General features: G+C 34.2%; 1 long non-coding RNA gene across 1 annotated transcript in view; it reads left to right on the top strand.

Moving 5' to 3' along the window:
• Nucleotides 1-22,316, top strand: part of LOC144320534 (uncharacterized) — a 538,453-nt gene that overhangs the window by 499,556 nt on the left and 16,581 nt on the right. The window contains exons 4-5 of the long non-coding RNA XR_013386167.1: nucleotides 8,621-8,753; nucleotides 10,751-10,912. This is a non-coding gene — a long non-coding RNA (uncharacterized LOC144320534). The remainder of the gene's footprint in view (nucleotides 1-8,620; nucleotides 8,754-10,750; nucleotides 10,913-22,316) is intronic.

Here is a 22,316-nt window from a genome sequence, read left to right as displayed (position 1 = left end):
ACAGAAATCTCACAGAGGAAGACATAGACATGGCCAACATGCATATGAGAAAATGCTCCGCATCACTTGCCATCAGGGAAATACAAATCAAAACCACAATGAGATACCACCTCACACCAGTGAGAATGGGGAAAATTAACAAGGCAGGAAACCACAAATGTTGGAGAGGATGCGGAGAAAAGGGAACCCTCATACACTGTTGGTGGGAATGTGAACTGGTGAAGCCACTCTGGAAAACTGTGTGGAGGTTCCTCAAACAGTTAAAAATATACCTGCCCTACGACCCAGCAATTGCACTGTTGGGGATTTACCCCAAAGATACAAATGCAATGAAACGCCGGGACACCTGCACCCCGATGTTTCTAGCAGCAATGGCCACGATAGCCAAACTGTGGAAGGAGCCTCGGTGTCCAACGAAAGATGAATGGATAAAGAAGATGTGGTTTATGTATACAATGGAATATTACTCAGCTATTAGAAATGACAAATACCCACCATTTGCTTCAACGTGGATGGAACTGGAGGGTATTATGCTGAGTGAAGTAAGTCAGTCGGAGAAGGACAAACATTGTATGTTCTCATTCATTTGGGGAATATAAATAATAGTGAAAGGGAATATAAGGGAAGGGAGAAGAAATGTGTGGGAAATATCAGAAAGGGAGACAGAACGTAAAGACTGCTAACTCTGGGAAACGAACTAGGGGTGGTAGAAGGGGAGGAGGGCGGGGGGTGGGAGTGAGTGGGTGACGGGCACTGGGGGTTATTCTGTATGTTAGTAAATTGAACACCAATAAAAAATAAATTTAAAAAAATAAAATAAAATAAAAAGGAGCAAAGAGAAAAAAAAAGGAATTGTATTAAATCTATAAATCATTTTGGGTACAATTGACCTTCTTACTGTATTGAAACTTCTATTCCATGAGCACAGTATGTCTCCCCATTTATTTAGGCCTTAAAAGTTTGTTTCATTAGCATTTTGTTATTTTCAGCATACAGATTCTGTGCAAATTTTGTTAAGTGCATTACAAAATCATTTCATCATTTGGGAATAACTATCAATAGTGTCATGTTTTTAATTTCACTTTCTGCATGTTCATTGTTGGTATATAGAAATGCAGTTGATTTCTGTGTGTTGATCTTGTGTCCTGTGACTTTGCTGAACCACCTTTTAGTTATAGAAGTTTTATTTTTTTTAGTTATAGAAGTTTCATAAATAGATTCCCTTGTATTTCCTACTTAGACCATCATGTCACCTGCAAATAGGGACAGTTTTACTTCTTCCTTTCTAATCTGTAGGCCTTTTATTTCTTTTGCTTTCCTTAACACAATGGCTACAACTTCCAGTATTATGTTGGATGAGAGTGGTGAGAGTATATATCCTTGCTTTGTTCTTGACCTTAGAGGGAAACATTCAGTTTGTCATCATAAAGTATCATGTTAGCTGTAGACTTTTTGTAAATGCTCTTTAGCACATGCTCACATCATATCATGAGACATACTGTGTTGATGGATTAGAGAACTATCATTAGAAGAGTCAACATAGTAACTATGTCAGTTCTCCCCCAAATGATCTATAGGTTAATTCCTCTATATTTCTATTTTTCTGAGAGTTTTATTTACCATGAATAGATAGAAGATTTTGTCAAGTGTTTTTATGCATTAATTGATGTAATTATATGTTTTTCATCTTTAGCCTATTGGTATGAAAAGTTATATTATTTAATTTTCAAATATTGAACTATGCTTGCATGCCTGTAATAAATTCCACTTGTTATTGGTGCAAAAAAAAAAAAAAAAAAAAAAAAGAACCAATCCAGAAAAAGTGTTCCTATTGTCCATACCTTCTTGTTGTACAACCAAAAGACTGGCAGCTGGTATTTATCTTTTCTCTTTAAAGCTCAGGGGTTAACAGCTTTATAGATAAGTGCAGTCCTGATCATAAACCCAACTGCATTTGCACAAAACAGAGTTAGCTTAACCCTTCCTGCCTTAAATCCTAGTGCTCGCTTCTTTTCCTTACTAATCTATGTCCTTTGGGACCTTTTTTTTTTTTTTTGTCCAGAATAAGTTGTTGTTGAAGTGGTTTATTTGCCTCCAAACATAATGTCTCTAATTCAGTCTCTAGATCAGGGGATCATGAGGACTTTTGAGGCTCTTTACACATGGTACTCTAGGGAAAGGACTGTAAATGGTATGAAAGAGAATCCTGATAGGACATCATGAAAATCTGAGGGGATTACATCATTGAAAAATCCATGAAAGCCATCGAGCCTGAGACCAATTCTTAGTGGAGAAAACAGTATCCAGGTGTTGTACATAACTTCACAGGATTTGTGATAGAACCAACCAAGGAAATCTTAAAAGAGATTGTGGATATTGTTAAAAAAAAAAAAAAAGAGTGAGGAGTCAAGAGTTTCAATATATGGATCGTGAAGAAATTAAAGAACTAATTAACAGAAGATGACTTGATGGAGCTGAATGCTTCTGAACCCAGTGCCAGATGATGATGAAGAAGGTGTAGAAGCAGCAGTGCCAGACAACAAACTGACATCGGACAATCTGGCAGAGGGTTCCAATTATTCAAGACTACTTTTGACTTATGACATAGACCCTCCTAGGACATGAGCACTGAAACTAAAACAGTGGAAGAAGGCTTGATGCCAGGAAACCTAGGAGGCTCAGTGGTTGAATGTCTGCCTTTGGTTCAGGTTGTGATCCCGAGGTCCTGGAATCGAGTCCTTCATCGGGCTCTCCACAGAGAGCCTGCTGCTCTCTCTGCCTACATCTCTATCTTTCTCCTGTGTTTCTCATGAAGAAATAAAATCTTGAAAAAAAGAAGGCTTGATGCCATATAGGAACATTTTTAGAGAAATGAAAAAGTTAAAAAGTCATACAGAGGGACACCTGGGTGACTAAACAGTTGAGCGTCTGCCTTTGGCTCAGGGTGTGATCCTGGAGTCCTGGGATCGAGTCCCATGTTGGGCTTCCTTGCATGGAGCCTGCTTCTCCCTCTGCCTGTGTCTCTGCCTCTCTCTCTCTGTCTCAAGAATAAATAAATAAAATCTTTTTAAAAAAAGTCAGACAGAAATTATGACATATTTACATGAGGTTACACTGTGTGTGCGTCTTTCACCTTGAGACAGCAAGGCCAACCCCTCCTTTTCCTTCTCAGCCTATTGAACATGAGGATGATGAGGATGAAGACCTTTATGATGATCCACCTCCACTTAGTGAATAGCAAATATGTATTATAGTTCATAAACTTATATATGCATGTGTCTTCAATTAAAAATCTAGTGACTAAATGGCAAGAACTATAGGAAACATATTTGTGTTATCATCCTCATGGCCTAAGTACTCATCATGTAGAACACCGTGTGCAAGGCTTGTATGGAAGTGACTAGCCTATCCTGACATAGGTATAAGGTGAGTGATACTTAATATAAAATTAATGTGTTTTCTTATGGTTTCATGACTTTGAAGAACTATATTACCATATGGTATGCCTCTGTTTCTCCCCCAAAAGGAGAAACTATATCAGCCTATTATCACTGGTAAGTGGTTTTTCAAAAAACAAATTAACATTGTTTCCTATACTGTACTATGAATATGCTATAATACTGTATGCTGTAACATTTTTATAATAATTCATTTATGCAAGGTAGGCTACCTTGAAGCAATCGTATCAATTACATTAAGCTATCATAAAGTATACTATTGCTGCTTCTTTGTTATCAAAGCATAAATCACTATACCTGTAAATAAATGTTTCTTTTTCACAATGTCTTTCCATTTTTGATGTTTAGTGTTAGTGATACAGAACATCTACAGTGTTTTGTATCATATAAGACAATATTGATGCAAGTACTGACAGATGATTCATCTTGTAAACAAATGACATAAGCTTATAGTATCAAATATAGTACTGTAAATGCATTTTCTTTTATTTTAATAGCATTTTCCTTATTCTAGACAGCAGTATATGATAAAAATAACATAAAATATGTATTAATCAATTGCTTATTGTCAGTGAGGCTTCCAGTCAACAATAGACTGTTCGTAATCAAGTTGTAGGGGGAGTCAAAAAGTTATATGTGGATTTTTACTATGTAGGAGTCACTGCCCCTAATATACTTCATTGTTCAAGGGTCAGTTGTATGAACAGATATCCAAATCTACCAGGAAAACTTTTTTCCTATCATCATACATGTCAATTTTTGCACATTCAGCACTCCAGGGTTATGGGGCGACTGTTATGGGGTGGATATTCTCTTAAATGATGTGTATTCCTCACCAGGAACAATAGCATTAAATATTACTTTTTTCTAACTAGTTAATCTCAAATAAAACCATTTTACATACTAAACTTATAGGAACGGCAAAATGTTAACCATCAACAAATGAAGACAAAATAACTTTTATCACATTCCTTTTCTTGTATTCCTGTTATCCTTTCACCAAATCTTTCTGTACTATAATAATACCTTCATTAACTACCTTGCCAAAAAGAATTCATTAAAGTATATATTATAATAGTAACCAACATGTTATTAGAGCTTGCTAACATGACCTATACAATGTCATGGTCACACATTCTCTCCAGTTTACAGATGAGCTAACTGAAGCTCATAAAGTTTAATTTTTCCAAGGACACAAATACCTGGACAGCCACAACAAAAGCAAAACAAACAAGTGTGATGCCATCAAACTAAAAAGCCTCTGGTCAGCAAAGGAAAACATTAACAAAATGAAAAGTCAACCTATGGAGGAACTATTTTCAATCCATACATCCAATAAGGGGTTAATATTTAAATATACAAGAAACTCTTACAACTGATTAGTCAAAAGCCAAAGTAACTCAATTAAAAAGTAGCAAAAGACCTGAATGGACATTTTTTCTACAGAAGATATCCAGATGGTCAATAGACACATGAAAAGATGTCCAACATTACTAATCACCAGGGAAATGCAAATCAAAATCACAATATCACCTCACAAAATGACTGTTAGGATGACTGTTAGGATGACTCATATCAAAAAGAAAAAAAGATAACAAATGCTCAAAAATATCTGGAAAAAAGGGAACCCTGTATGCTATTGGTTGGAATGTAAACTGGTACAGCCACTATGGAAAGTAATATGGATGTTCCTCAAGATATTAAAAACTAGAACCACCATATGATCCAGTAATTCTCCTTTTGTGTGTATGTCAAAGGAAATGAAACCATATCTAAGAGGTATCTGTACTCCCACATTCATTGCAGTATTATTCACAACAACCAATGTATAGAAATGTCTGTCAGTGGATGAATGGATCAAGAAAAATAAGACACACACAGAGGAATATTATTCAGCTTTAAAGAGGGAAATCCTGTCATTTGCAGCAACATTGATGAACCTGGAGGGCATTATGCTAAGTGAAATAAGCCAGACGGAAAAATACTGAATGATATGGAACATTTAAACAAACTTCTAAAAACAGTAAAAAAGTGATTGCCAGGGGATGGAGGAAATAGGGAGAGGTTGGTAAAAGGGTGCAAACTTTTAGTGACAAGATGCATAAGGTCTGAGAAACTAATGTACGATAAGGTGAATGTAGTTGATAATGCATTGTTGCAAAACTGAAATTTGTTAAGAAAATAAAACATAAATGTTTTCATCAAGAAAGGAAAAAGGTATATATGAGAGGTGATAGGTGTCTTAATTAATATTCCTGATGTGTACATATATAAAATAATCATGTTGTAGTCTTTACGTATAACTTTGACAATAATACCTCAATAAGCCTGGGAAAAGAAGTTTCTATGAGGAAAATAATTGTATTTTATTTGCTGCTTTAGATATACTTCTTTAGTACCTGCTGCACAGCATAAATTAAATATTTTTTCTATGACCTCAATTGTATTTTGTCATCATCTCTAGGTGCCCTCCACTTAATTTATTCTGCTTACAGTTCTTCCTTTGACTAACTATCCCTCTTTTTGAGATTTTTGTTCTGTTTACCACTTTCTGTTTTAGGGTAGTATGCTAAAATAAAATCCTTCCTGAGTTTTCATCTGCTTAATGTATTCATCCATTTACATTGTTTTTGGTCTTAAATACTGCAGTCACTCTAATAGAAATTTCCATTTTACTTTTTCTAGTTAAAAATTACTAATAAAGTATATGCTTCTGCTTCTATATATTGGAGAAGATTAAAAATATCTAAAGAAAGTAGCTTCCTTCAATTAACTGAAAATATAGTTGAGTAAAAAAAGAATAGATAGAAAAATATTTGCTTAAAACTGGTAGTTCTGTTACTATATGCAACATAGATCGAGGAGAGAAAGCTCTGTGTAGGTGGATTTAATTTCTCCTTACCTTTATGGTAAAGAACATACTTTTTTCCCTACTCAGGCTTCTCTTTTATATAAGAGAATTTTGCTTCTAGTTTTTGTATTAAATTATTATAGAAGTAAAATATATACAAAAGACAAGAGAATACTATATTGAACTTCATGGACCCATCACCTAGTTTAAATGATTATTGCCTCAATATCAATCTTGGTTCATTCATATCTGCACCAACTCTCCTTGCTGGATTATTCTGAAACCAATCCCAAATATCATATAATTTTATTTGTAAATGGACCATTTTAAACATAGTAATATCATCATCACAGTTATATAAAAGAAACAATTTCTTAATATCATCAAAATCGACTCATATTGCCCCAGTTGTCTTCTTTTTATAGTAGTTTTTACTTGAATCAAAATACAAAAATGTTTCTATATTTGCAATTAATTGAAATCTCAAAAGTATTGATACATAATTAATTTCTAATGCTAGAAATTTATTCCTTTTAATTGTGTGATTCTTGTCTAAGCTTATACTGGGGAACATATTTGGCATCAGCAAAAATCCTAGGAAGAAAATTGAGATATCAGAGTATGAATTCTGCAGGGAATCACTCCTGTTTCACTGGTTTGTAGATGAGAGCTTAAACCAGCCTAGAACTTCTTACCAATTACTCACTTATACACTATAGTGGTCACCCTGATTAAGTACCACCAAGAGTGCATAGCCACCTGCCTAAAGTAATGGTGAGTGATTCTCATGACATAGGGATTCTTGGGCTGCCTTTTTACCACCATGGCTGTTATTCCATAGAAAGTTATTGTAATCAAATGACAATATTCATTTTCTGCTATTATAGCTTTATATGTTTTATTTTTCCTTTATTTTTTTGGCAAGGGAAAAGAAGTATACAGTCACTGTAACAGCAATGATTGGAAATAACTCTTGAAATGTCAAGGACTTTTTCTTTAAACAATAATTAGCAGATTAAATGCCAACAAGTACATTTAATAACCCTGATATTTTACATTTGGACCATAGCCAGCATCATCAGTAAATGTAGTCACTTAAGGGTCTCATAGCAGTATAATCTTGAATTAAAATGTTATTTATTCAGGTATATTTTAATTCCCTAACAGTAACCTCCAGTATATCAGGTATGTGTAGCAAGTACTGAAAAAATGACACTGCACATAGTTTGCTAAATAACAGGAAAGTATTTAGAAGTAAATGCCATGTCATTTTAGCTTTTTCCTTAAAAGATTTTTTGATATAATTTCATTACAATGCCACCAATATTCAGGTGTTTTGTTCATGTACAATGCTTTAGAAAATATGAACACTAATTAAATAATTGATTCATTGAATCAATATTTATAAGGTGCCTACTATAGGCCAGATGCTATTCCAAGGAGTTGGTATAAAGCAGAGACTAAAACTAAGACCCCTCCCCCCTTTAAATAAGCCTCCAAATGAAAATAGGAAGGAAGAATTCTCACTGACATTTCTGAAAAAATATTTGAGTGCATTTATTAAACATCTAACATATTCTAGGGACCATGCTAAGCAGTAGGGTCAGTGAAAAGAGTTGGAAACATTCTTCCTTCCAGAATGATATGAGAAGCTAATAAAGATAAAAAGAAATAGCAAGCCAGACAGAGTAAAGGGTTTGGAGCAGAAACCTCAGCTGACAACTAAAGGCAGTGTTGGCAAATGAAAATATTTACTAGAAGATAATGAAAGAAAAGGAAATAAAACATAAGAGGATATAGAGACAGAACCTTTCCACCTTATATTGGTGGTAAATTCTTGGACAAATAAGATTGATTTAGCTTTTAGTTTGCTGTAGATTGAACTGTATGACAAGCTATTGAGAGTAAAAGTTCAGATTGCTAAAAGTGGGAGCTGAAAGATACTTTAACAACTCGGAAAGTCAGAGCAACAATGTTGAAATACACTTTCCTAAATCAAGTTGATGCCAAACTTGAACTAAATCAAAATTTATAAGGTTCTCACAAATGAATTTGGATTCTATAACTCAAAGTTTATGAATATTAATAAATTTATTTCTCTCATGATTTTTCTTCTATACAGTTCTTAGAAGTTGGTATTTGAATCAGAAAAAAATATTTATTTTGGTAACTCTTGGATTTTATTATCCTTTTTCTCTCCCTCACGAGAGACCACATTCTTCCCATATTAGAATCTTTGCATATGCTCTTCTCTAGCCTAGAATGGTCATCTCCCCACACTAACTGTAAATTCCTTCTTCTAATTCCTTAGGAGGTCTTACCTGACTGCAGACTCATCAGCCCTCCTACCTCCATGGAAATAAGTTCATTCATCAAAACACTGATCAGACACTGCAAATATTGATTAACTTCTACATCTTCCACTGGACTGTAATCTCATAAAGGTAATAAACCAGTCTGTCTTTCCAGTATTTTCACAGTGAATAATTCAGAGTAGATACTCAGCAAACATTTGCTGGATAAATGAATTCAGCATGTTTCTTAGAGCTAGCTGTCTCTTCTCAAGAACACTGAACCTACAGTCTAGTGAACAATTCTGAATTGCGGGTAACCCCAAACTTCTTCCATAGACATAGGGTTATTACTGTTGACATACAGTCATTGAAAACAAAAGGTCTGTCCATCTAGTCACTTTTCTAATCAATACCTTTCCAAAACTAGACCCAAATTGTTTGGATGCTTTATATATAGAAGAGTAAGCCCACAAAAATCTTAAGCCAATCAGAAAACCAAGAGTGTCCTAAAACATCATCAGCTGAAGAGTGATTTAGTAGACAATCTTCCACCATTTAAAGTCATTAAAAAATACAGCAATAATGAAAAGTTCTAAAAAGTCAGAATAAAGATGTTATTCCTTACTGGACTTATAATAGGCCCCATATTCCCAGGGACAAAGGCAATTAAATTCCAAAAATTTTAGCACTGGTGAGTGGTTTAATTATTTGACAGACTTTCTGCATACTCAGCAAGATACATTCTCTGCTTAGATCTGGGCTAATTTGGAAAGAATTTTGAGATTCTGATACTGTTCCAGGTGTGGCATGAAACAAACAGGCTCTGATGCAGAACCTCCTCACAGAAACAAAGATAAATGCATGCACGATGTGCAAGTAACATCTTCCCAATGGGGTTGTGTGCTTTTGTGTGCATGTGTCATTTTTAATCTTTTTTTGCAGAGCTGGTCAGTTGGAATATCAGGAGATAAGGAGCCATAAAGTACAAATTTTTGAAACCTTGCAGGACAAACAAAGGTTAAAATAAAAATCAAAGACATAAAAGAAGAAGAAAAAAATTGGCCTTCTGAGGGATATACAATTTAAACCAGATCCTGGCAGAACAAATTATCAGACAAAGCATCATCTGCACACATTCCCACTTAAATATTGATTTTCCTTTTTAAAGAAATATGTTCCATCTTATAACTCTTGCAGAATTTTTGCCACTTTAGTATGATTATTACTTTTCTGTTTGTATGAGTACATTGAAAAATAGAGAATTGGGAGCTAAGAGTCTCAAGGAAAGATCAGAATTATACACGGTAAAACAATAAATAAGAAACCCGAAGAAACAAAGGATATAGGTTTTGAAAAGCTCAGAAAGATTGAAAAAGTAATCTGTTCATCTAATCTATTCCCAATGCAGGAAAAATTGAAAATTAGATCTTGCAAGTATGTCAGTAAAATGTAGCCCTACTTAAGATATCCCTCTAGACAGTCAAATGATCTGAAGGCAAATGCTGAGATGCAGTTTTCAAGCCATTAATCCAAGTTCTAGAAAAGTTCTCCAATATAAAAGCTGAGATAAATAAATGCAATGAAAAATAAACTACTGCTTTTCCCTCCAGAATTTAGCAATGAGAAATACACTTCTAATAGATGTTATTGCCAGGGTCCATGGGCAGTGTGTTGTAATAGGCACACAGAGGAAGACGAAACCAAAGGACTCACCTTTCACTGACAAATAATGATAGTAGTAAAATTGTTGTAATTATAAGCAGTCCAAATAGGTATCCGGTCTCTAAGAAATAATGGAATCATTGCCTCTTGCAGGAGCACTACTAACTCATAGATCCCTTTGTGAGAATTCAGAAACAAAACAAAAACTTATTTTCCTTGGGGCAGGCTTAGCCCAGCACCTTTCTGTAACTCTTACAGTCTGGCTCTGATCATGCTGAGATGTTTCCATTGCTGACTTCAGGTGGGATGTACACAAAGGTTTCCTGTAACTGACAGAAGTTTTGCATCTAATTTGGAGATGACTATAGGAGAAAAGCACATACTTACACATGATTTTCTTTTATTTAATGACTACTACTAATGCTATTTGAGAAAATTGCAAATACATTTTTTAAAGATTTTATGTATTTATTCATGAGAAACAGAGAGAGAAAGAGAGAAGCAGAGACATAGGCAGAGGGAGAAGCAGGCTCCATGCAGGAGCCGGATGTGGGACTTGATCCCGAGTTCACAGGATCACCACCCCAGCCAAAGGCAGATGCTCAACCACTGGGCCATCAAGGCATCCCTGAAAATACATTTCTAAGGTAAGTGTACAAAGTAAAAAGTTTATTTTTGAATTGACAGTGAAAAGTGAAATGTAACGTTTAGTTAATGAATAAGGCCAGAATACACTTCAGTGATCGAACAATATATTTTTAATTTTCTGTCATTTTTAATTTTCTGAACCAAACAATTCTCATAGGTTTGTAGTGTACTAGAACAACAACAACAAATGACAGGAACACATCACTTTAAACATATTTTTAGCTATCTTCAATAACTTACCTTCTCCACACATGAAGGCATTATTTATATGCTTACTTAGTCATGCAATGAGAGAAATTCTCTTTGCTGGTACAGTTAAAACTCAGTCAAAGGAGAGAATCTTAAATAACCTAAAATCTAATGTGTATTTATCATATATAACAATTATATAATATGTTGTATATAATACAATATAAAGTAGAACAAAACAAGACAAACTATACAAGTACAGGAAATATGTTTGCTCTGCTGTGGGCAGGATCCCTCTAGAATTTAACCAGCGCTTAAAGTTTTAATAAATCTTTGTCATCCATCAGTGTAATTATCTGCTATGGACTGAATGTTTTTTTTTAAATATTTTATTTATTTATTTATTCATGAGAGACACACACACACAGAGGCAGAGACATAGGCAGAGGGAGAAGCAGGCTCCATGCAGGAGCCCGATGTGGGACTCAATCCCAGGACTCCAGGATCACGCCCTGGGCTGAAGGCAGGTGCTAAACTGCTGAGCCACCCAGGCATCCTGGATGAATGTCTTTATCTCCCAATATTTATATGTTGAAATCCTAACCCCCAATATAATTGTATTTGGAGGTAGAGACTTTGGAAGGTAATTAGGTCATACTGTGGAACCTCCATGAATGGGATTAATGTCCCTATAAGGGGGTAATATGACTAATGCTAGCACATACTCTTTCTGATGGGAGGATGTACAATGATAAACATGGCTGTCTGAAAACCAGGGAGATAGTACCCAGCAGATTTCAGATCTGTCAGAGCCTTGATCTTGGACCTCCCAGCCCACAGAACTGTGAGAAATAAATTTCTGTTAAGTTACTTGGTCTATGGTTACTTGTTATAGCAGCCTGAACTAAGACAGTTATCTATATCAAGTTTATCTTTTTTTTCCCAAAATACCCAACTAGCTTTCATGGACAATTTTCTATGTATTTCTTTTTTAAAAAAATATTTTATTTATTTATTCATGAGAGACAGAGAGAGAGGCAGAGACATAGGCAGAGGGAGAAACAGGCTCCATGAGGGAGCCCAATATGGACCCAATCCCAGGACTCCAGGATCATGCCCTGGGCTGAAGGTAGGTGCTAAACTGCTGAGCCACCCAGGGATCCCAATTTTCTACATATTTCAAATAATAATGCATAATTAAATTTCATCACTAAATTCTAAATATAATCAGCATAATCTCTATAAGAAACACAGAGATGAGTCTTTTTCATTATATCACTCAGGCAGTGGAGTAAAAGTGGCTACAGGGATATGAAACAAATAGAGAATAGTGAAAATGTCAATGCCAACAAGTGGCATCTTCCAGCTACCTAGCCCCAGTGGCAGATTTTTATACAAAATGTAAAGTTTAATGAGGGAGATTATTTACTTCCAACACACTTTCTCCCTCCTCTTAATTATTTTCTCCTCCAAGATCAATGTTACTTTGTTGCAGAAGAATATAGACCAGCATTCATACAAAACCTACAAATGTGGATATCTTACCATTTATGCTGAGTAAGGCAGGCTCAATTCATGCAAAATGTAGAGTTCCTGTTATCTTTTCATTGTTCTTGTTGCTCTGTGTCATTTTCCTCTCTCGAGAGTTATCAAATATGTCATTGGAAATAGTGTCAATTTGTGTATTCAGTTTGAAAACCACCCTGATTCTAACTATACTTACTGTTTTATATCACTAAACAATGGTCATCTTTCTTACCTGACTTTGTAGGACAACTCTTGAGCAGAGATCCCATGATTTGGGAGAGGGTATTTTATTTCTTTATACTTTTTTTCCTTAGGAAGTTTATAGGAAAGAAAGGAAGATGGTTAAATACAGTATAAATGTAAAACATTAGACATACACATTGAAATCAACAGTAAAATACTGAGTTTGCTGGCACTTGGAATTTCTCCCTGCAATGAAGGACTTTTATCTGCATGCCAATGTTGTAAATTTACCTCAATCTCATAATTATATGCTTAAAATACTACATTATGTATTTTGGTGAAGGAGTACTTTGAATCTAATTGCACTCTAAAATTTTATAATTTATTCTATATGTAGGCCTGTCAATTGCATCTATGTATAGATAATCATAGTCATAAATTGACTCTTCTGTGCTTTTCATATTTGACAGAGATTTTAATGAAAGGCAAATACCAAGTATATAATTACTTGCTCTGTTCATGCCCCATTAAATGAATAGGGCTCTAAATTTTCCAATGGGTGATACCAGTAAGAAGGTAGATTCTTTCCACCCAAACTTCCTCAATTAAAAAAAATATATATGAGAATACCTAAGGCACCTAGTATTTGACTATATGAACAAGTAGAGTCTCCTGAAAAGTTTTTTTGGGGGGATGTTCCATATGACTGATTATTTTTTTTTCTTCTAAGAAATAAAAAATGTGTTTTATTATTTTTTAATTCTATAGTATGTTTTTTTCTTTGGATTTTATGGATTTTAAGGTTTCTTTCTTTTTTTTTCTTTCATTTTAGTGATATTTTAGGAAAATATAATGACTTCTTAAACCTCTAAGAGGCCCTTTTTCCAGTGAAGTCTGGGAAAAAATAAAAAAGAGAAATAATGATTTTGACAGTCTAATATTTGGTTAACAGAAAGAACAACCATTAAGGAAATAGGCCCATTGCAATGACTTTTTGTTTCACACTTAAAAATATGTTTTAAAAATCATGCTTACCTCATTCAATGAACAGTATTTGCTAAGTGAAAAATCTCAAAATCCCACGTATCTTTAACAGAAACGGAGTGAGCAGGGGAACGATCAGTCTGTTCTCATTCACATCGGGCAGATATCTGACTTTGTAGATCATTAAAAATCCATTTTTTGAGTTGGAATAAAACACAAGTTTTAAAAGAATACTTTTAAATATGTGTTAATAAAAATTATTTTATCTTTTTTTAATTAAGAAAAATTAGATTTTCTCAAGAAAACTAGAACTAGGTATTTCAAGTTTCAAAAATTTATGTTTATGACTTCAGAATTTTAAAAGATATATATATACATCCAGCAAATTTAGATTACAATGTATATTTGTATTGATTTGAATCAAGAGACTGAGATACTGAGGTATAGATATAGGGAATATTTGTAATTAATATCTGTTACTTTTTGGGTATTCATCTAGAAATGTCTTTTATTTTCCCCACGATAAGTACAGTTTTAAGATATACGTTGTCATTATGGAAGTATCTCAGAAATAGTAGGAGCACATTTGAAGGAAATTAAACAATAATATTTTGTATTTATGTTCCAATTTAAATATTAATGACATATTTATATATTTTGTGAATTCTAATTATATATCATCAATAAGTACTTGAGACAAGATTAAGCCAATTTTCCTATATATAGCAACTTTAATTATAACATAAAATTTAAATTCTTTTTCACACCTCCAAACTTGGTAAAATGAAAGAATACAAAAGATGGATATTATACATATATATAAATACATACATATATATATATATATATATATATATATATATATATATATATGTTAATCCTAACTAATGCTAATTATTTTGAAATTTCTCTTTCAGTGGAATGTAGAACAACACATCACAATACCTGTGATACATTGTGATCACTCATTTTAAGTCAACTTGACTGGGCCATGGTGCCCAGATGTGTGCTCAAACATTACTATGAATGTTTCTGTGAGGGTGTTTTTGGATAAAATTAACATTTAAATCAGTGGATTTAAGTAAAGCAGATCATTCTTCATTAATGCGGATGGGCCTCATTCAATCAGTTGAAGGCCAGACTAGAACAGAAAATTGACTGCTTCTGAGCATGAGGGAACTCTGATAGCAGACAGCCCCCATACAAACTGCAACATAGGTCTACCCTAGCTTTTCATCATGTTGGCCTCTGGACTATAGCATTAGCTTTTCTCTGAGTCTCCAGCCTCTTGGAGCAAGATTGCTAGCCCCCCTATCATTGAGCCAATTTTAAAAAATCAATGTCTCTCTCCCTTCTTTCCAGTCTTCTCCTTCCCACCTCAGGATTAAGGTTAGAGTGGGTCTTTGCAAAGATTTCTTGGATTTGACACTCAAAAGCAAAGGTAAAAAAAAAAATAAAAAATAAAAAATAAAAAATAAAAAATAAAAATAAACCAGTGGGACTACATCAAACTAAAAAGCTTCTGTTTAGCAAAATAAATCATTAATAACATGAAAAGGCAACCTACCAAAAGGGAGAAAATATTTGCAAACCATATATGTGATAAGGGTTTAATATGCAACATATATAAAGAACTCCTACAATGCAATAGAAAAAAATCAATTAAAATGGACAGAGAATCTAAATAGATATTTTTCCAAAAAAGTCATGCAAGTGACCAGTAGGTACATGAAGTGTGTTCAGCATCACTGATCATCAGGGAAATGCAAATCAAAACCATATTGAGAGCTCACCACATAGATCGGCTACTATCAAGAAGAAAAGTGTTGGTAAGGATAGAGAGGAAAGTGAACCCTTGTGCACTGCTGGAGAGACTGTAAAACAATGTATTCATTTCTGAAAATAGGATGGAGATTCCTCAATAAAATAGTACTATAATATGAATTAGCAATTCCAGTTCTGGGTGTTTATCTGAAGGAAAAGAAAAGCTAAATTACTATCTTGAAAAGACCTCTGCACCTCCATGTTCACTGAGAATTATTTATGATTGTCAAGAAATGGGAACAACTTGTGTTCATCATAGATAAATGAATAAACAACATGTAGTGTCTTATATATATATATATACATGTATATACATACATACAATGGAAGATTACTTTGCTATTTGCAATAGCATTGATAGACTTGAAGGCATTATGCTAAGTCAAATATGCCAGACAGAGTAAGACAAATTCTGTATGATCTCACATATATGTGGAATCTAAAAAGAAAAGAAAAGAAAATCCCTGAGCTTATAGATATAGGAAACAGACTTGGCAGTTACCAGAGTTGAGGTAGGGTGAAATGGGTGAAGGTGGTCAAATGGTATAAACTTCCAGTTATAAATTAAGTCCTAAGGATATAATGTACAGCATAACTACAGTTAACAATATTGTGTTGTATATTTGAAAGTTACTAAAAGATTAGATCTTAAAAGTTCTCATTACAAGGGGAAAAACAGCTTGTTTTATGATGAATGTTATACACTTAAAACTAAGATAATGTTGGGCAGCCTGGGTGGCTCAGCAGTTTAGCACCATCTTCAGGCGTGATCCTGCAGACCAGGGATTGAGTCCCACATCAGGCTCCTTGCATGGAGCCTGCTTCTCCCTCTGCCTATGTCTCTGTATCTGTCTGTCTGTCTCTCTCTCTCTCATCTCTCAGGAATAAATAAATAAAATCTTTAAAAAAACTAAGACAATGTATTTGTCAATTATATCTACTTAAAAAATCATTTTGATAAAAAATGCTGTATACAGAAGACATTGCTGCAAAGCACAAAGGCTTTATGCTTTGGCACCAGTTAGAATTGAATTTGAAGTTAGTTTCTCCTGTGGAATTTTGAGAAATTCACTGAGCCTTAGTTTTTTATCTGTAACATGATTTTTCTAATATTTACTCTAGTGGACATTTCTGTCTGCCTATATTCTTCTAAGCACTCTTTCTAGCTGTGGGACTTCACATTATATGTGTCACCTTTCTGGAGAGATAGAAATCACTTATGCAGCTTTTCTTGCAGGTGAAATGCAGGCATGTGACCTAGGCTTTTCCAACATGATATCCTTGTGTTCAAATTTGATTTTGAAAAGAATGGCTTGAGGAATGAGATTCCCTGAAGAATTGCAGTGGTGAGGATGGCAAGAAATGCTTTGTTTCTGGGGACAGTCCCGGTAGAGATCTAGGGGCTAGGGATTATTAGCAGAGTGAACCACACACCTGTATCCTCTGGACTCACCTGGTGGTATAATTTGAATTACATCCCAAAGCTAAATTGTTGGTGTTCAGATATATGTGAGATAATATAGTCTATTGAATCTTTCTGCTTAAACTAGCTAGAATGGATTCTCTTGCTTATGATGGAGACATATACTTTACAGGTATACTATGAATTAGAAAATGTGCAAAGTGCTTAAGGCAATTCCTGTTACATATAGTAGAGTTACAATATTGTGGTATGCTCTGTCACTTAAGCTTTCTACAATCGAAAGTTTTTTCCTAAATTTTATTCCATTTTTTAGAAACTTTCTGTGGGTTATGTATAAAAATTAGCACAGTGTCAGTAATGTAGGGTGCTATTATAATGTGTATCAATGGATTAAATATACAAGGAGATTTCTTATAAAGTTGGACTGACCATCAAAATGTCTACAAATTATAAAAGCTTTTAGAAATTATTCAGAGATTGCATATGCTATTCTTATTTGTTTTTGTCAAAGACTGTATTTTATATTTTGCATAAGGAATTCTACAAGACATCTCCTAACTGCAGAATGAATGCACCAAGCCATAAAGAGATCTGGATCCAATGCGGAGATATTTTCTTTACAAGTTCAAGCAGAAGGAAAAATAGAATTAATAAGGAAAAATGTTTTCAAACTCAAATCTTATATTTGCAAGTCAAGAAGGGAGAGATTAGTGGAAGGCAGAAAATTGTTTTAAACAAACCTGGCTATCTTAGATATAGGAAAGGTTAATTGAACAAAGTGGCAAATAAGATGGGTAGGTAAAAGGAGATAAAAAAACACTCCACAGCCCCTTTCCCACAAGATTTGTTCTTTCAATTTCCTTTTCTGAACTGAATTAATTTGCTCTTTGAAGAAGCATTTATTGAACTCCTTTTAGTGCCACCCACTATTTAAACATAGTGTACAACTATGAACAAAGCAGCTTTCCATAGACCTATAGGGAAACATAAGCTGTTCCTCCTGAATGTCCTCAGGAGAGTTGATATATTCTCGGATGAAGGGAAGTGAAACAAAATAACCAAGGGTATGGGGGAGACAGTATTTGTATATTTTCTGGTTCTGTTTTCTTTTTATTTCACTATCACAGACTGCTCCTAAGTAGACAGTGCTTTGAAAGAAAGACTATAAAACCAAATGGCAACTAACTCTACTAGTCTTGTATCTAAACCAATCATAATGTTATCACAGTTCTACTTTATACTCTGCAAAATTTCCTTCACCTATAGTCTAACATAGGAGAAAAAGATAATCAGAAAAAAAAGAGTGATTTCCACAAAACTAGTGTTTCCTTCAAACTGAGTCTCACTCCTACACCTTTTAAAGAATCAATGTCATTTGAAAGAGAAAAAGAATAGAGCTTATACAATCCATCCAAATTTTCAATACCTATACAAGTCTACTTATTCTGGTGGTGTAGAGATATTTTGTGCTTTAGAATAGTGCCTGGCATTTACTATGAGTCAGTACATGTTTTCTCAACATAAACACAATAACTTTTAATTTCATCAGTCTATCATACTTTTATCATTCTAACCGAAAATCTCCTGGATATTTTATTTTTTTAAAGATTTTTATTTATTTATTCATAGAGACAGAGAGAGAGAGAGAGGCAGAGACATAGGCAGAGGGAGAAACAGGCATCATACAGAGAGCCTGACGTGGGACTTGATCCAGGGTCTCCAGGATCACGCCCTGGGCTGCAGGCGGTGCTAAACCGCTGCACTACTGGAGCTGCCCTCCTCCTGGATATTTTCTAAGAAACCACATTTCTGTAACATATATACACGCACTTGAATCAGCATCAACATCGCTAGATTCTTGAAAAGTAACTTGATTGAAAACTCTTCTATAGAAAATTTGTATGCCAAAAGAAGACAGAAAATGGGAATATACAAAACTAAAAGTCACTAAATATACATTTAAAAAAACCCAAAACTGAGCAGATAACATCTGCTTGCAAAAACCAACTGAATATATGAACATGAAAAATCTGCTTTGGGAGGTTAACTCTATTAGATGCAAATTAGAAGGCAGGCTCCCTAACTCACAATAATTCCCAGAGTGAGGATTCACCCTCTTCTATCCTTTGGGGTAACTGATTTTCTTTTCTGTCAACCCTCTACAAAGATGTAAAGGTGTATGCCATATGATGCTTCCTCTCTAGGACAGAGTAATCACATTCATGAACTATTAGGCCAGTAATATGCATCACATCCCTGACCTCAGTGGCTGCTCCAGAACAATGTTTACCCATCTTTCCTGATACTAAGCAATCACTGTTAAAGGTATTCCCTTTCCAGGCCTTTCTCCCATATACTGCTGAGATCCAGTGAGTCTGGGTAGGGCTTGGCAACTGGCATTTTAACAAGTCTTCTGATGAGGAAATTTTGAAACGTGTTGCTCTAAAGTAGTGCTTCTCAAGCTTTGCTCTGAGGTGATTTAAAAATCCAAATGCCCTAGCCCTCTTTCATGTAATTGGATCATAGTCTCTGGCAGTAGGAAACAGGCATCAGTGTTTTTAAAAAACAGTCTGTGAGTATTAGCAGCATCAGCCTCATTAGAGAGCTCATTACAAATAGAAACTCAGACCCTACTCCATATTTACCTAATCCTAATAATCAGAATTTTTAAAATCAGAATTCCCAGGTGATTTTTATGCACATTAAAGCTTTAGAAGCATGGCTGGGATAGAAGTCTGGTGAAAATCAGGCAAAGGGTTTTCTAAATTGAACTGAGAGAGAACTTCCCCATTGGTGGGGAAGGAAGAGAGGAGGCCAGTAGCCCTCATTTCTATCATTCTCATGATTTGATCATGTGAGTTACTGAGTTAAATATCTTGGTTTTTGTGTTTTTGTTTTTTGTTTTAAATAAAGAAGTTCTAATTCAGTGAACTCCTTCTAAAACCACCTTTATTGAGACGCCTGGGTGGCTCAGCAGTTGAGCCTCTGTCTTTGGCTCAGGGCATGATCCCGGGATTCCGGGATCCAGTCCCGCAATGGGCTCCCTGGGAGGAGCCTGCTTCTCCCTCTTTTTATGTCTCTGCCCCTCTCTCTGTCTCTCATGAATAAATAAAAAAGATCTTAAAAAAATAAAAATAAAGCCACCTTTATTCAATTCCAAAAACATTAAGTTTTCTAGGAAATTGCTGAGGCTCTTTTTAAAAACGGAATAACACATTTTGTGAATAAAATTTCTTAGTTGTTTGAAATTTAATTCACTTCCTGTACTTTCATTCTTCTTTAAATTCATATCTTTGCAAAATGATCATGTAAAGTGTAGCCATTTCATACATTATAAAGTGCCAAAGAAAAATATTTTCCTGAACCTTCTGTAATATATGTATATTGAGAAATTACTTCTCTTTCAACAACCCCATACACTAGCTCAAGGGAGATGAGAATAATAATTATTAGAGCATTCTTTTTTTTTTCTGTAGCATAAGTGGGTTGGTGAATACATGAGCAGATTGAATATTTTTAAGTTTGGAGGAAATTAGAAGTCTTAAAATGAATCCTTGGAATGGTGACTTAATATTGGTAAGCTATTTTCAAATGATTTAATTAAAGTAGAAAAGTTATTTGGAAGAGAGCCAGTGGTTGCAACTTCTTTGTGTGGCTTCTGTGAGCCAAATGTATGTTAAGAACATACATTGTGACCCAGAAAAGGTCACATACATTGTGACCCAGAAGAGGTTGTCACAAAGCAGTCAGTAGCCTTTGGCCTCTGGGTCAAAAACTGTGATTTTGTGCACAGACTGAATTTAAGATGGGAAAACATCTATCAAAGTGAATGAAGGGAAGAATACCTAACACTATACTTCAAGGAACTAGAACAACAAACTAAATTCAACATTAGCAGAAGGAAGAAAATAAAGATCAGAGCCAAAATAAATGAAAAGAAAGCCCCTTCCAAAAGGGAAAAAAATGATGGAATAAGAGTTGTTTTTTTTGAAAGATAAACAAAATTGGCCAACTCTTAGAAAGACTAGTAAAAAAAGAAAGGACAAAAACAAATCAGAAGTGAAAAGAAAAACATCATAAAACTACAGAAGTAAAAAGGTCATAAGAGACTGCTACCGACAGTTATATGCCAAAAAACTAAATAACCTAAGTGAAATGGGTAAATTCCTAGAAATGAAAACTTACCAAATCTAAATTGGGAAGAAATGGAGTCTGAAGAGGTCTATAACTAGTATGGAGATTAAGTAATGAAGAATCACCTAACAAATTAAATCTCAGGACCAGATGGCTTCCCTGGTGAATTTTACCATATATTTAAAGAAGAATTAATGTCAATCCTTCTCAACTTTTCCAAAAATCAAAAAAGAGGAAATATTCTCAAATTCATTTTATAAGGCCAGAATTATCCTGATACCCAAGTCAAGAAAGGATGCAACAAGAAAGCTAGAGGCTACTATCTCTGATGAAATCTCAAAAACAAAAACAAAAACAAAACAAAACCACAAACCAAATTTGGCAAAGGATCATGTGACACGATCAAATGGATTTGTATTTCGAATTCAAGTGATCATTTGATATACACAAATCAGTCAATGTGATACATCGCAATAGAATGGAAGAATAAAAGTCATATAATCATCTTAATAGACACAGAAGCGGCATTTGCCAAAATTCAACACCCATTTATGATAAAAATTCTTAACAAATTAGATAAAAAAGAAAGTACTTCAACATAATAAAGGACATCTATGACAAGCCCACAGCTATAGCTGTTATAATACACGGTGGTGAAAAGTTGAAAGCTTTTTTCCCTAAGATCAGGAATATGACCACTACTTTTACCATTTCTATTCAGCATAGTAGTAGAAGTCCTAGCTAGAGCAATCAAGCAAGAAAGAGAAATTAAAAAGAAAATCAGAATTAGAAAGAACAAAGTACAATTTTCTGTATTTGCAAGGGATACAAATTTATAAATAGAAAATTCTAAAAATTTCACCAAAAGATTGCTAGATCTAATCAACAAATTCAATGAAGTTGTGTGATACAAAATTGATATATAAAATCAGTAGTGGTTTCATACACCAATAAAAAATTATCTGAAAAAGAAAAAAAGAAAATGATTACATTTACGATAGCATCAAAACAGTAAAATATTTAAAAATAAACTTAACCAAAAAGGTGAAATCTCTACTCTGAAAACTGAGATACTGATGAAAGAAATCAGTGGTATCCCATGTTCAGTTTTTTGAAAAAAAGGAAAAGTGCAATTACAT

Source organism: Canis aureus, chromosome 9, assembly GCF_053574225.1.
Source record: "Canis aureus isolate CA01 chromosome 9, VMU_Caureus_v.1.0, whole genome shotgun sequence".
Classification (NCBI taxonomy): domain Eukaryota; kingdom Metazoa; phylum Chordata; class Mammalia; order Carnivora; family Canidae; genus Canis; species Canis aureus.
Note: the sequence above shows the minus strand (reverse complement) of the source record. Positions and strands in the feature narration are given on the sequence as shown.